Below are 15,761 nucleotides of genomic sequence, written 5' to 3'. Positions count from 1 at the left end.
ATCACTGTCGTAGACAGTCTGGGAATCTATAATTATAATTATTTGTTTCCCCCATAAAAAGGTGAACTTCAAGAGGAAGCATTTCAAAACTCTTTCTTGTAAGCACATAGTCTGTTTTCTAATGAGATATATATTCACGATCAATGGGTGATGCTGTGTATGATAATGAACAAGTTGCAATGGAGCTAATGTGTGAGAGTTTTGAGTGTATTCTCAAGTTAATTCTTAACCAGTTGTCTGATATTTTCCAAGATTGTATGAGATGGGCCTGGTACAAAACTACTGAATACTTTCCAGAAAATATTGCTTTTTCATTTGGAGCACTAGTGTGCTTCTCAAATTTAGCATTTCCGTGGAATTCAATAAACTGACTATTTTCTAATTTTAAACAATGGGAAAACTGAATTTCAAATTTCAAAGCCACATCTTGCTCGGATTGGGTTCATTTGTACTCAGAAATGCATTTATTTTCCCGGGAAAAGAAGTACATTTTCAGATTTGTAATGAAATGCGCAAAACCCAATTTTCAAATAGTTCCAGGAGTTTCTCCTTTTATTGTGGCTATTTTATACACAGCTACATGTGTCTGTGGCCTTACACACAAAAAATCTAGTTAAGGGGTTACTTACTGTACTGAATATGACCCGGTTCCTAAAATGACATTTGCTTAACTCTGCGCACTGTGAGAAGTCCCACTGAAGTCAGTGGGGTTCCTCACCGTATATAGAGTTAAGCACATGCTGGTATTTGTGGCATCAGGGCCTAAATGTGAGAGTTTTCAGCTTACATAATGAGGTCTGAAATTAGGTTTTAGAGACTTACGGCAATTTCCTACCAATTCTGGTACATTCCCAAATAGTATTTAATAATTTAAACTGGAGATGGCTAAAAACAAGGAAATCATTTTCTGGAAAATTTTAAGTTTCCAGTTTGACCCATTTTTCATGATATTTGTTACCATAATTTTTACTGACATAGTTTCCAAAACATTTTGTTTATTGAAAATTTTGGTTTACAAATAACTGTTCTGGAGACTTTTGAATTAAAATTTCTGTAAACATTTTGGTAAAAATCATCACAGAAAATTTCCAGGGGCAGGGGGTGGTGTGGGGGAGTCAAAACCACTGACAAATTTGCTTGAAGTTTTGCTTTTGAAAAAGTTTTTTTTTTTTCAAGGAAAAATCATGTTGTGCAAAAAATTCCAACTAGCTCTAGTTTAGACATGTAGGATATAATCCTGAATTGCTGTTGAGGCAAAGCTCCCATTGAAGTCAGTGGGCATACTGACTGATGAAAGGTTTCAGGATAGGAGTCAGGGGGAGTTTTGCCTGAGTAAGGACTGTGGAATTAAACTATAAAACCTTCATTGGAAAACAGTGTTCATACAGCACTAATATAGTCTCTGCATTTGTAATCTTCATCTTATTTAAAGGGTACAGATTCCCATTCTTAGTGGGTGAAGGCAGCAGGCATTTTATTTTCTGTAGCCTACTGTCTGCTGCTGCTGCTGTAGCCTACTGTCTGCTGGCTTGACGCTGTCCCCATTTTCTTTAGCGCACCCTCTTTCCTTCTCACTGTAGAGAATGCCCCACCCATGTCAGCAAAGAGGACAAACTACCTTTTTTAATGCAGTGCCAATCCAAGATTGCCTCTCCCCTCCCCTTCCCCCCCAGACAAGCCCATTTCCCCCATCTACGCTGAGTTAGTCATGTCTGACTTCCTCTATTCACATTATGGCTACCCTTGTTGCTTTTTGGTTTTTGTTTTGCTTCCTTACTGTTGTTGTTTTTCAGCCAAAGCTGTCATTTATCATGAGAACAAGAGCAGCCATGTGTTGATTTTTCTGGATTTCTTTTGGACAGTATCCCAGTGCTAATGAAGGCCCTTCCAAAGTGCTAAAGAGCTGGTGCCAAAATCAGTTACAGTGAAAACAATAGGGGAGTGGTACACAGACAGCAGATCTAGTGTGTATGTGCGTGCATGCATGCGTGTGTGTGTGTGTGGAGGGAGCACTTAGAAATGTGATTTTTGTCCCCCTCCTTTAAGGGTAATAAATATCTACTTAACTAATAGACACAAATTCACATTTGCTCATAGTCTGAAGGCACATTAGAAATAAAACTGGGAGAAAAATAAATATACACATTCATACATTAAGTTCTATATAGTTTTGATATTAAAAATCAATTGTATGCATAAACTATAGCAAAGGTATTATGATGATTCTTCAGGAGTCATTCAACCCACAAAGGCAATGCTTTATACTGTTAATGTCTTTAATGGTGATTTCTTTCCTTAAAAAGTTGTTTTTCTACAATTCTTCTGAATGGGCCTTAGTGCATCGGTAAACTAGCGGTTCCTTAGCGATTCCTACTTCTCATGCTCAATAGGTAGGATAGCTCTTACAATGTCTACATTATTTTACTGTTTATTTGTTTACACAGAGGATGGGGATGGGAACAGACTTCTCTGAGGCCCAGGCAGCTGACCAAAATTCACACTCAGCAGAAACATTTAGAAGCTATACAATCTAAATAAGCCATCTCCATGATCATATAGAACAATCATGCAAATGTGAATAAATAAATCACACTAAATAAATATTTGCCTGAACATCTTGGATTCTAGGCCTTTACAAAATTTATTCCTATGGGGCAAAAGCAGTCATTTCATTTTCCTATTATTATTCATCTTGTAGGATTTATGCTTTTTATGAATCAAAATACTCGGCTATTATGCAGCACAATGATTGTGGTTCCACCTAGCTGAGTTTGTAGCCTTGTGCCCCACCTACTGGCTGAGTTTGGAACACCAGTGTCTCAGTAAGGACCTAACACAGTAGCACTTTCATTATTTTTCTGGGCCAAATGGTTTTGGATCATGGTAGTTAGAGATGGAAAAGTCCCATTATATCAATGAGTCCATCCTGCTGCTTCAGTACAGTATAGTTCCCTGACCCAGGATGTATCAGCTACTGCTACATAGGATCTAAATGAACCGAGCTGTACAGCCATGCAAAATCTTTCACAAGAATGTTATCTGTATCTTTCACATTTATGTGAAGTTGTAATTGTCTTTAAATCAAGTTCTAAATATTCTGTGAAGCTTCTTTTTACATCCTTGGTGTGCTCAAAAACATTGAGACAGCCAGGAAAAAAAATCACAAAATAGGATATATATACTTTGCTCCTGACACAGATCCAACCAATTTTGTTGTGTATTTGCTGCATCCATTCTTCTTTATTAAACCCCAAATGATTTAATCAAAATGATGTTTACCCAACATATCCGGGAAGCAATACTTTCATTACCAGATGCCAATCTTTCTCATGTGCATTTCAGTTTTGAGGAAGCCAGTTTATGTTTACAGGCAGATGCCGGTGGTTTGAAAAGGTCCCTCTGTGATAAGGACCAGATTAATGTTACTATTTACTTGGGGTTTTGTTCTAAAATATTAGGGGTTTTTTTCATTTCAAATGAAATGTCTTTATATTTTAAATATCAACATGGATTCAAACTCTGTTTCAGTGAGAGATTGAAAGTAAGAGCAGTTTAATTTATATACATTCTATTTATGTTTTAATAAATTAAAAAACAGTTTTTGAAGAATTAGATTTACAATGGGTTAGGTTAAAAATCCCTATTTAAAATACATTAGCATTATAATTTTACACTTAGTTTTCACATTCCTTGTCTGAATAAGCTCTGTTTTATGTAAGATTTAATAGAGTCCATAGATTTTTTTAAGGCCAGAAAGGACAATTATGATCATCTATTCTGACCTCCTGCATAATGCAGACCATAGAATTTCACACAGTGATTTCTACATCTAGCCCAACAATTCATGGCTGAGCTAGACTGTATCCTCTGGAAAGATAGCCAAGATATATATGGGGCCCATGTAACTCTGTCATTCTGGAGGCTGGGTTTCCTCATGAAAGACTACATCTGACTAAAACTTTCCACCCCCCAAGAATATCAGAAGAGTTTCACGTTCCCCCGGTGTCACATTGAACAATTTCAGCCGCAATATTTATGCATATAAATGTTTCAGGAGAGCTCTAATTTATCAGCCATCTCCTCCTCTTTCACTCTCTCATTCAAACATTTCAACAGAGCAACAGATGGTCATTTCGGGCCATTTGCTGTGATTGGAATTGTAGTGCTACAGAGAAGGGCTCCTTTCTTATTACTGAAAAAGAGTGTAACTTTCCCTCCACAAGTAAGATTTCCAAACGCTGCATCAACACTGCTGGCTAAAAAGGAAAACATATCTCCAAGGCAAAAACCCCACCTGTCTGATGGCATGAATTGCATACTTTAAAAATCACTTATTGCCATATGGGCTATCACATCCTATTAAATCAGAGGGAATGTGGCTTTTGCAGAGGCAGGATAGACACTCCTATATTATTTCCTCTGTTTCGTTGGGTCTTTCGTTGGGTCTTCCTGACCTTGGAATGACCATCAAATTAACTCCTTTTCAAAGGGTCTCAAGTTCCCATTTTTACTAAAACCATTGGCACATTTTATTCATTTGGTTTCAATTTTATAATTTACTGAGGCATCTAAGTTGCTCAGAAACCATAAAAACAAAAGGGTATATGTTATGGATAAGTCCTGTAGAACAGAATAGAAGTTTTCTCTATGGGGTTTTGCTTTAACTATCCTATGGAATTTGACAGACAGTTCCTTCCCTCTGATAGAATTCTATAGCATGGTTCTAAAAATCTTAGAGAAAGATTTTAGTTTTGTATTCAATTCTCTGGACTAGATCTTCAGCTTGTGCAACTCATCACAGCTCTCTTGACTTCAGTGGAGCTGTGCCAATTTACACTGAGAATCTGATCCTACAGTTTCTATAAAGAAATTTCTATGGAACATTGTTGTATTTCTATAGGCCTTATTGGTTTCACCCAGTCTTTTCCAGAACAGTAGGAAAAGTAGGTTCTAGGCTGGAGACAAGCTGTTTGAGAGGTTAAAAATGGTACCTGCTTTTGCAAGCTTGGATGGTATTTTCTAGTGCACCATTACATTACATTACACTACTAGTTCAAATTGAATTAGACAAAATGAAGAACTGGTTGTTAAAAATCTATGGGCAAGTCTAAAATAGGTGTGTTACAAAGGCCTATATTGTCTGGGTCCTGGGTGCCCGAGCAAGTGACGTTCTCCCAGTGAATACTCTTGACTAGTGAGATCAGACAAACTGCTTTTATTTATAGTCTCTAGAATTCAGATTCTGGGGGCAAAGGGATTTTCATGGATGGTCCCTGTCTCTAGAACTCACATCCTTGGTCAGTTTGTCATCTCTTGTTGACATTCAGTGCACAGTATGTATAGCTGATCAGTTCGACTGGGCCTTAGTGCAAGGGCGGGTGGGGGACATGAAGGGTCCTTTGCTGAATCATTGGGCAAGTGGTGGGGATATTGTTGGAGAGCTGGTGCTCTTTATTGTGGCAATTAAAACATTATTTGCAAATTACATTGGTTTACATGTAGTTAATGTTGATACTAATTATGTCTTTACTAATGTATCCATGCCCAGAAGCCCAGCAAAAGGTGCTTGTTTTTATAAATACAATAGAAACAAATGTTTAAATTGAACTCAGCCTCGCTTTGGTTTTGATAGTGCTTTGGTATGCTGGTGATGGGCAGTGTAGAAATGCTTTAGAGAGATGGATAGGCAGGTTTGGGACTTTCTGTTCTGAAATATTTTTTATCATTCCATGTTAAGCCAGTTTTTGATATTAAACAGAGTTTTGTCTCATTTCATTCCAGAAAGGACAAGGAACATGGTAGCACAAACGTGACCGTGCTGAGGATGTCTTGTAATCTGAAATGATTTAGGCCAATATCTGCCTAGGTGTCTCAGTGGAAATCATGTGTGCATGCCTGAAGAAAGAAATTGGTTCTAAGAAGGCCTAATCATTCAGTCCTTAATACCACTATAATAAAGATAGTTAATAACACTTAATTTCTGAGCAACTTCCAACTTCAAAGTACTTTATAATCATCAATGAATTTAGCCTCACAACCCTGTATGTGGTATGTATCACTATCTCCATTCTACAGATGGTGAAACTGAGGCACAGAGTGCTGACAGGGCCACGCAGGAACAGAGTCTCAGGTCTGTGTTTTAACCACAAGCCCTTAGCTCCTTCAGTGTGAGTATTGACTGTGTAAGGACTGTAGGATCAGGCCCATCATCTGCAGATTAAGTTTTTATTTCTGTCTTCATTCCTTAAATGCATATAGAAGCTTGGCTAAACAAGGATCATTCAGTGGGTCGGACGCGAGACTAGAGGGCATAAGTGAGGGCTGTGTACAAGCATCGGAATGGTGCAAACAAAAGGCAGGAGAGAGAACTATTGAATTTTTTCCTGGGTCATGTTACTAGAAACTGAAATAAATGGAGATGGTAGGATGAATAGCAGGAAGAATTCCTAGTAGACTTGCTAGGCAGTAGAATAGAAGTGATGAGACCTGCAATGCTTGAGCCATTTAAAGCTGGATAGGATAAAATGACTGTGAATATATGCTGTGGGAAAAGAAGGAATTAGTGTTATATGACCCAATAAGTCTAGTCCTGCCACCCATCTCTCATTTCTGTGATGATGTATTTAAATCCAGCCTGGTTTTGAGATCACAGACAACGGGCCAGGTTCTGGTCTTTGATTTAGCCTCTTAAACAGCCATTGGGGTAGGGGGTAAGGAAAGGGGCATGGCTCTGGACTGGACTCTTAAAGGTAGTGTCATGCTACCTCTTTCATGCCTCACTGGGTCCTGTGCAGAGCTCAGATCAGCCAGACCAGAGGATCAAGCCCAAAAAGATTCAGATATTTTGGCTGGGAGAAGAGGGGTTGGAGGACGGGGGCTAATGAAGAAATGAGGGTGATTTAGCCACCACACAGGAGAAGCATATGCAGCTAACTAATGTATTTTGTATTTATAATTTTAAAACTGTATGTTGCTTTGTATTCAAAATGATTTACTAGCTACATGAAATCACTGAGACCAAATACTTTAAAAAGCACGATGTTATCTGTCTGCTTTCCCTTCTTTCGATCCACTTTACATGTGTGATGATACGGGAGGGTTTAAACTTTTTTTCAGGCAAGATCACTGTTAGGATTGCCAATTTTGGCTGGATGTATTCCTGGAGATTTCATCACATGCCATAATCTTTAATTCTTGGGGACTCCAGGCCAGTCCTGGAGGTTTGGCAACCCTAATCACTGTAGAACAAGGAAGGTTGATGGGGAGAGTGAGACAGAGATATAATTTATAAAAGGCTCTTAGAAGCAACAGCCCTAGCTCTCTGCTATCAGGGAGTATGGCTGAAAATAGCAGGTAATGGGACCAGTGTCCCTTTAAGAATTCTTGAGGTTACTAATGGATATAGGTCATGGTGACAGCCTTAAATAAACCTTCGGTAATAAACAAATCATTCTGAGTTTTCATAAGATTACCATCACTCTGAGGCTGCTCTAGTAGCGCTAAGAATGTGTGAAGGAAATGAGCATGATAGATCATATACATCATACTGTCATACCCCAAGAAGAGGACAAAAAGAAATCTTTCAAGGAGGCTCACACTGTATTCCTGATAAAAGCCACTAAGAATGTGCATTAATATTAATCCTGTATTTTACAATAAGCTATTCACTGGCCCGGTACAAAATGTTACGTTGCGTCGGGGGGGTGCGGTGGGGAAACTTTGAATAAAAAGATCTCAGCAGGCATCAGATGTCTGTTCCCAGGATTTGGAAATCAAGTATCAAGAGAGCTGCAAAGGGTAATCATGTATCCAAAATCACTGCAAGAATAATATGAAGGGCTATCTCTCATTGTTCTCTGGCTCCACAGTAAATTCAGTTTTACTGAAGCTTAACTTTAGTTTCTCTTATTTACATTTAATTTAAATAGAGTTCATAGTTCTTATCAGCTCTAAAAGTGGCTCCATTTTTATTGCCTTGGAGTTTTCATAAGGTGAAGGATAGGGTGCATTTAAACAGCAATAACGCCTGTTCTTATTTGATGCTCATGTATATCTTACTGCAATAAATGACTGCATTCTTATTACAGTACTGAGAAAACTAAATTGTAGTACAACTAAATCAAGATCTGATTAAAGTAAGACTTCTTTTTACCAATAAAGCCTTTTGTAAATCAAGTGTCATTTTATTATTTGCATAAAACCCCATTCTTGGATGCAAATTCCTTGAGGATTGTCTTTTAAACCTTGACCACCTGCTTTTCATTTCCTCTGACTCTGCAATGAAGAAAGAAGAGTGGAAAGTCTTGGAGGCAAATTTGGTGTAAAAATAATATACGGTAGGTTTTGTCAATAAAGAAAAGAACCAGCTGCGATATCTTTATGTATAGTGACTTACCAATGACTGTAAATACAAGATGACATCTTTAGAGATAAGGACATTGGTGTATTGATTAGACAAATCAGTTTGGCAAGACCCTGGGGATATATGGATGTCTAGGACTAAAGTACTGTGCTGTACGTATGGAAAGCATAGATAATTGCATATATGGTAATAGTCTACTTCCTCCAGTCTGTAAATAATAATAATCATAATAAAAGTGCTGCCAACAATTTAAGTATCCTAATAATGTGAACTGATTGTTAACATTTTGCTTTAAAGATAGATGAATTAATGCTGAATCATACAGAAATTCTTATAGAAATATTGTCTATATGACATCTAAATTAATACCAAATGAAATCATTACAAGCAGAGTAATTACCGTAAATATCTAGTGAATTATTAATGACAAGGCATTTACAATTCCTTGCATACCTATACTGAGAATAACTGATTAGCTGCTTATTTACAGTGATGTCATGCCACATCATGCATATTCTATACAGTAGGGTCTCTATTGTTTTTCCAAACATAGGGTATTTCTGCATTGCAGTTAGGAGGTGTGATTCCCAGTGCAGGTGGACAGACTTGCATTAGCTCTGCTTGGGCTGGTGCACTAAAAATTGCAATGTGGACATTGCTGCTACTATGACAGAAAACCACAGAGCCATTTACTAAGGGCTGGTCCACACTAAGAAGCGGGGTCGAACTAGGGTACGCAAATTCAGCTACGTGAATAGCGTAGCTGAATTCGAAGTACCCTAGTTCGAACTACTTACCCGTCCAGACGCCGCGGAATCGAAGTCCGCGGCTCCAAGGTCGACTCCGTCACCGCCGTTTGCAGTGGTGGAGTACCGGAGTCGACCGCGGCGCTTCCAGAGTTCGAACTATCGCGTCCAGATTAGACGCGATAGTTCAAACTCCGAGAAGTTGAACTCACCGCGTCGACCCGGCTGGTAAATGTAGACTAGCCCTAAGTGACTCCAAATTTCAAAACAGGACAAGGCCAATAAAAAGCAATGCTTACAACTGAGGTAGAACATTTCAAACAAGCCCTCAACAGACCTCGCCTACCAGATTTTAATGAAACCTATAAACCTGATCAACTTAACATTAACATGGGCCCAGCAAAAATGTCAGAAGTACAGGCTGCAATCAAAAAGCTGAAAAATAACAAAGCGTTGGGAGATGATCACATTATAGAAGACAAGCTAAAAGTACCGGATGCCTCTGTCCTAAAGAAATTGACAGAGCTGTTCAGTGACGTTTGGATAAAAGAGACTCTGCCTGACCAGTGCAAACATGGAATATTATCAGAACACCCCAAAAGTGTGAATTTACTGAGTGTAACAACTGGAGAGGAGCTTTATTACTCTCTGTTTTAGGGAAGCCTTCTGCAGTGTAATACTACCCAGGACAAAAGAGGCAATGGGTGCAAAGCTTAGAGGAAACTAGGCTGTATTCAGACCCAAGAGATCCTGTGTCCATCACGGAAGAATGTATAGAATGACAAACCCCCCCTCTTCATCAATTTCATTGATTTTCAAAAGGCATTTGACAGCCTGCACAGACATACATTACAGAATATTCTTCGGTCCTATGGAATCCAAGCTAGTCGTCAACATCATCATGACCATATATAGAGATGTAAAGTGCTTTATAAGGGTGAACAACCAGACAAGAGACTGGTTCAGTGTGGACACTGGTCTGAAACATGGCTACATTTTATCTCGTTGTTTGGCATTGTCATAGACTGGACAGTGAAGAAGCATTTAGCAACACAAACACAGTTATAGCTTGAGTAGATGCAAACTGCCCAGAAGACCTATACTTTGCTGATGATATTGCTCTGTTGAGCAACCCCTCTGAAAAATTACAAAGACAGATAACTTGGCAAAAATAGCAGACCAAGCAGGGATCAAAATTAGTTATGCTAAAACAAATGTTCTTAAAACCCAGATGTCAAGCAGTAGCATCACATTTGAAGGCAAAAATATCAAGAAAGTAGAACAGTTCATATTAGCCAATGGAGACCTCAAGAATGACATGACATCAAAGACAGGAAATGCAATCACAGCATTTACTAAACTCAACAACATATGGAAATCAAAAATATAACAGCACCTGAACAAAACTGAGAATTTTCAATTCAAACATAATCTTGGTGCTAGCATACAGCTGTGAGACCAAGAGATTTACTAAAACATTACACAGAAAACTAATTGCCTTTCAAAATAAGTGCCTGTGAAAGATTCTGGGTATTGGTTAGAAAGACTTCATCACCAGCAAAGAGATCCAGGAAGTTATCAACTAGCAGCTTTTTTTGCACCAGAGTCAGAAGGAAGCTCTGGACATATTTGGTGCATGTATTCTGGATGCCAAGAGACTCTCACATGAAGCTGTACAGTGGAAACCAACTGGTGTGAGGAGATGAGGGCTCCCAAGAGAAAGAAGAACCCTTAAGGGCAGTCCTTAGCAGGGAGGGCAGAATGAGAATCTCAGCACCACAGAGCAAATGGAAGCAGCAGCAAATGACAGAGAGGAATAGAAGAGACTGGTTTCCGTCTTGTGCACGAACATTGTTATGGGCAGGATGTACAGGATGTTGCTGCACAGATGGCAGGTTGGACTAGTCACCTGAGTCCAAACTTGGATGGATAGTGTGGATCCCAAATGTTTAGAAGAGGAATTATGGAAGCCAGATGCCTGCGAGGCACTTGTGCTGCAATGTAGAATGTATGATGTCTCCAGTTCTTTATGTCCAGTTTTTCCACTGAGAACAGTCTAGAACCCCCTCTTTGGAACCCCCTTTCAGGTAGTTGAAAGCAGCTATCAAATCCCCCCTCATTCTTCTCTTCTGCAGATTAAACAATCCCAGTTCCTTCAGCCTCTCCTCATAAATCATGTGCTCCAGCCCCCTAATCATTTTTGTTGCCCTCTGCTGGACTCTTTTTCCAATTTTTTCACATCCCTCTTGTATTGTGGGGCCCAAAACTGGACACGGTACTCCAGATGAGGCCTCACCAGTGCTGAATAGAGGGGAATGATCATGTCCCTCAATCTGCTGGCAATGCCCCTACTTATACAGCCCAAAATGCCATTAGCCTTCTTGGCAACAAGGGCACACTGTTGACTCATATCCAGCTTCTCGTCCACTGTAACCCCTAGGTCCTTTTCTGCAGAACTGCTGCCTAACCACTCGGTCTCTAGTCTGTAGCAGTGCATGGGATTCTTCCTTCCTAAGTGCAGGACTCTGCACTTGTCCTTGTTGAACCTCATCAGATTTCTTTTGGCCCAATCATCTAATTTGTCTAGGTCCCTCTATATCCTATCTCTACCCTCCAGTGTATATACCACTCCTCCCAGTTTAGTGTCATCTGCAAACTTGCTGAGGGTGCAGTCCACGCCATCCTCCAGATCATTAATGAAGATACTGAACAAAACCAGCCCCAGGACCGACCTTTGGGGCACTCTGCTTGATACTGGCTGCCAACTAGACATGGAGCCATTGATCACTACCCATTGAGTCCTCTGCCTGCTGGCTACCAGGCTAAGCAGCTGCTCAAACAGTTTCATCTGCTGCTCTTGGTCCTGCTCCCTCATTGTCCTTTCATAGTCACAGTATTCCACCACCAGTCTGTCCTCCCTCTCCCTGTCCGTCACCTCCCTGTCCATCTCCCTCTCCCATTCCTGTTCCAGCAGCTGGCTCTAGAATTCTAGTTGCTAGTCCGACCTGCAGCCAAAGTCTTTCTATATGTCCTGCAGTAGGTCATCCCTGATCCTTTTCCTTTTCCTGTGCTGATTCAAGGTTCTTGCCCAAGAGGCCTGAGTGGCTGCCTGGGCTCAGCAAAGGTGGAAAGTGCTGCAAAGGCAATGCTTTTGTTCAAAGAAAGAGAGAAAAGTTTCCCTCCTTTAACATTCTGGGTAACAGCAAGACCTCAAGTTGATATGTGACCCTCTCCATTTTTGCCAGTTCAGAAGCAGTTCATCTCAAATCATCAGCCCAGCCCCGCCAGCCAATGGGAAATATTTTATTAAAACAATTCAGTAAATGTTTTTGGCTTGGGTGAGGGTCTTAGGTTCCATAGACCAGGGACTTTTTACCAGTGATGGTTTGAACACTGTTTCAGGCAGTGGTGGCACTGGAAGATGTTAATTTGTTGGAGATTCCAGGTTGGAAAAGGGAACAACTTCTCCAGGTCTCTGGTAGAAGACCATTTATGTGAAGGAGATATTTTGTCACCTAGTGACTGATTAGCAAACCCAGTGGACCAGCAATAACAAGAGACTTTCCCACTTAATACAGCCCTAGGTCATACAGTGGATTTATAATCCAGGTTCTTGGACAGTGCTTTAATGTTAGTGCCAGTGTGAGAAAACACAGTGCAGTATCAATACGGATATGCATGTGTGCTTGTGCCGTACATACCCCTGTGTCTGCAGGCATTGCTCACTTTGTAATTCCAGTTCTGAATAAATCAGTTAAATCCCAGCTAGAATAAATAATTAGTTGCATGTTTAACATTTTTTTCCCACTTGTTCTTGCATTGCATGTTGTCAGGGGGAAAAGGGAGGCAGAAAAATGGCTCTCAGCTGAATCAAAAGCTGCCCCACGGTATGTAATATCCTCCATAACAATAACTGAATTGATCATAAACCAGTAATACCCTCCCTTTATTCTGTAATTTCCTCCCTAACAATAACAACGATAGCATCAGCCTATTACCTGACTTTGGCTATGGTTCCTGATGCTTCCATTCTGCTCCATTCCCCAACCACTTTCCCTTTCCCTGAACAGGTCCACAGACTCTGGGCTGAGGACATCTCCAGTCCCTCTGCTCCAGTTCCAGGATCTGCTTCTGCTCCTCCAGGCCCTCTGCTGTGGAGGTCTTCTCTGGCTCTGCTGAGCAAAAATAAGCCCTTTTGGTCTCAAAAGCCTGGCCAGCATGACACTAGACTCTGCTCAGGGCAGTGCCAAGTGCCCAGTCAAACTCCTCAGGGTAGGGGCAAGTTACAATTAGTTTCTAGACTTGCTGTTGGTATCTTTTGCTTTGTGGGATGCCTTCTTCAGGTTTTTTTCTTCCCTCTCTGCTCTGAATTGCCATCCGCTTAAGCTTCTTCTCTGCCAACCTCTTGGAGATGTTGTCATAGAGGTGCTGAGTAAGAAGTCTTGGTTCAAAGCACATATAAACCTGGGTGAAAAGTTTTTATGTGTGAACAGTGGTGGTGGGTACTAAAACCTAAGTAAGAGCCCGGTCTAACTGTGCAGTGAAGAGAGATCCTGAGTGGCCAGGGGAAGAGGGGGGAGAGAGAGAATGTGTGAATTGGGAAGTGCCAACAGGGAGGCTGGGAGAAGAAGATTAACTGCAGCAGCAGCAGCACACTGAAAACAAAAGATTTGACTTCACTTGATAGTTTTATGAGGTGGACTCATGAAAGGAATAAAAAGCAGATTGCCAAATGCTGTGTAAATCTGGAGTAACTCAGTTGACTTCACTGCAGTTTCTCCAGATTTACACCAGAGGAGGAGAATTTAGCCCAACTACATAATACTCCTAGTGCCAATTTCTCAGTGTAAACTGGCACATCTCCTTTGACATCAGTGGAGATATGTTTATTTACATCAGCTGAATATGTCCTTCTGCAATGTATTAAATACTTCTAGTGGTGAGTTTGAATTTTTTGGTAGAAAATTGGTCTTTCAGAAAATTGTGATTCATCTCCATATGTATAGGAGTTTGATGTAAACAGTCATTAGCAATGTTATTTATTTGGTAACAGCTGAAAACAGAAGATTCTCTGTTTATCTTTTTTATGAATCCCTTACTCTTCAAAGTGCTGTATTTGTTTTCAGCCTGTTCAAAGAAGGACGATTTCACTGTACTGCTGAACGGTCCCTCACCACTAAATACTTCACTGTAATTCCCCATGCACATGTTCCCAGAATATATGAATGGAAATGCAGAGGCATTTGTAATCCCTGAACAAACATGGCTATAGAGGAGTGACAAACACCAAGAGAATTTCATGAAGAATGAAAAAGAGAGAGTTCAGCGTGTGTCCCTTTCAAACTAGTTTACTGTAGTGTCCAATATATACCTGTTATGCCATCACTCTGCAAGTGTGTGTGTGCGTACACACACACACACTCTGTCATAGTAGCCATCTTGAATTCACTTGGCTAAGGAGTAATTCTCCTGTATCTGTTAGTTTGAAGGTTGAAGGATTTCATTTTCCACTAAATGCTTCCTTCAGCTCAGAAAAATCCTTGCTGTCTATGGGAGAAATTCATCCCTGTGGCAGTGCTGACTCTGGTGCAGGGACTGAATGCGGGCAGCTTATGCTTCCCCTATTTTGGGTCACCAGGGGCTGGTTTGATCATCAGTGCAGGTTAAGGCAGCTCTGAAAGATGCCCTAACTTGCACCCAGCTGCAACAGAGTTCACTTCTGTGCTAGGGGCGCCCCTAGAATGGAGGTGGGCAGGAAGCCAGTTAGGTTGGGTCTGTGCCTCCTGAAGTGGCCTCCCATACTGGGAGTATGGTGTGTGGAGGACTGATAGTTACTTATTCCAGTTCCTCTATGTAAAATGGTCACCACATGCCCATGAACTCCCAACAATGCCTCTAAATAGATGGAGTTTTTTAAAGGGAACTGAATATTTGACCACAAAGACTTTTTGTTATCAACTATTCTACCTTCAGAGGCTGATTATTCAAATCCCATTGCATAAGGGATTGGTGCATAAGACAGCACAAGGCTTATGGACCACTTAACTCCTCCTAGGGCTTATGATTTACACAGGCCTTGTATTGGACCTCTGCACAGGACTAAATTTCACCTAAAAGTGCATAGGGCCAATTGAAGTCAAGGGGCCAAATTCTGTTCTCAGTCATACCCATGCAATCCCATAGACTTCAGTGGGAGTTTTGAGTGAGCGCAGAGTTTTGCCCAGGGAACTGTTGAGTACTGAGTGACTGCAAGATTAGACCTTTTCTCTTAGTGCTCGGGACTTGAGGATTTATTTATTTAAAACCTTGGGTTATTATTATTTGTATTACAAGAGTGTGCAGAGGCTCTAGTCTGGATCAGAGCCCCATTATTGCAGGAGCTATACAAACACATATGTATATAGCAGCCTTGCCCAAAAGATGTTTGGTCCCTCTTATCGCTTGGTGTATTTATATTATACCTCTCTGTTCTGTTATAAGAAGAATTTAAATTCAGAGGCCATTCACATGTGCTAACCTAGATGTGAGCCAGTTTCTCTCTTCATGAACATCCTGCCTATGGGCACTTTTATAAATTGCCATAATAAGATAAGTGGAAATCAATGTTATCGTCTTGCAACAGGGAATAAACATCCTGTTGAGGGAAGAGCATT

This window comes from Mauremys mutica, chromosome 2, assembly GCF_020497125.1.
Source record: "Mauremys mutica isolate MM-2020 ecotype Southern chromosome 2, ASM2049712v1, whole genome shotgun sequence".
Classification (NCBI taxonomy): domain Eukaryota; kingdom Metazoa; phylum Chordata; order Testudines; family Geoemydidae; genus Mauremys; species Mauremys mutica.
Note: the sequence above shows the minus strand (reverse complement) of the source record.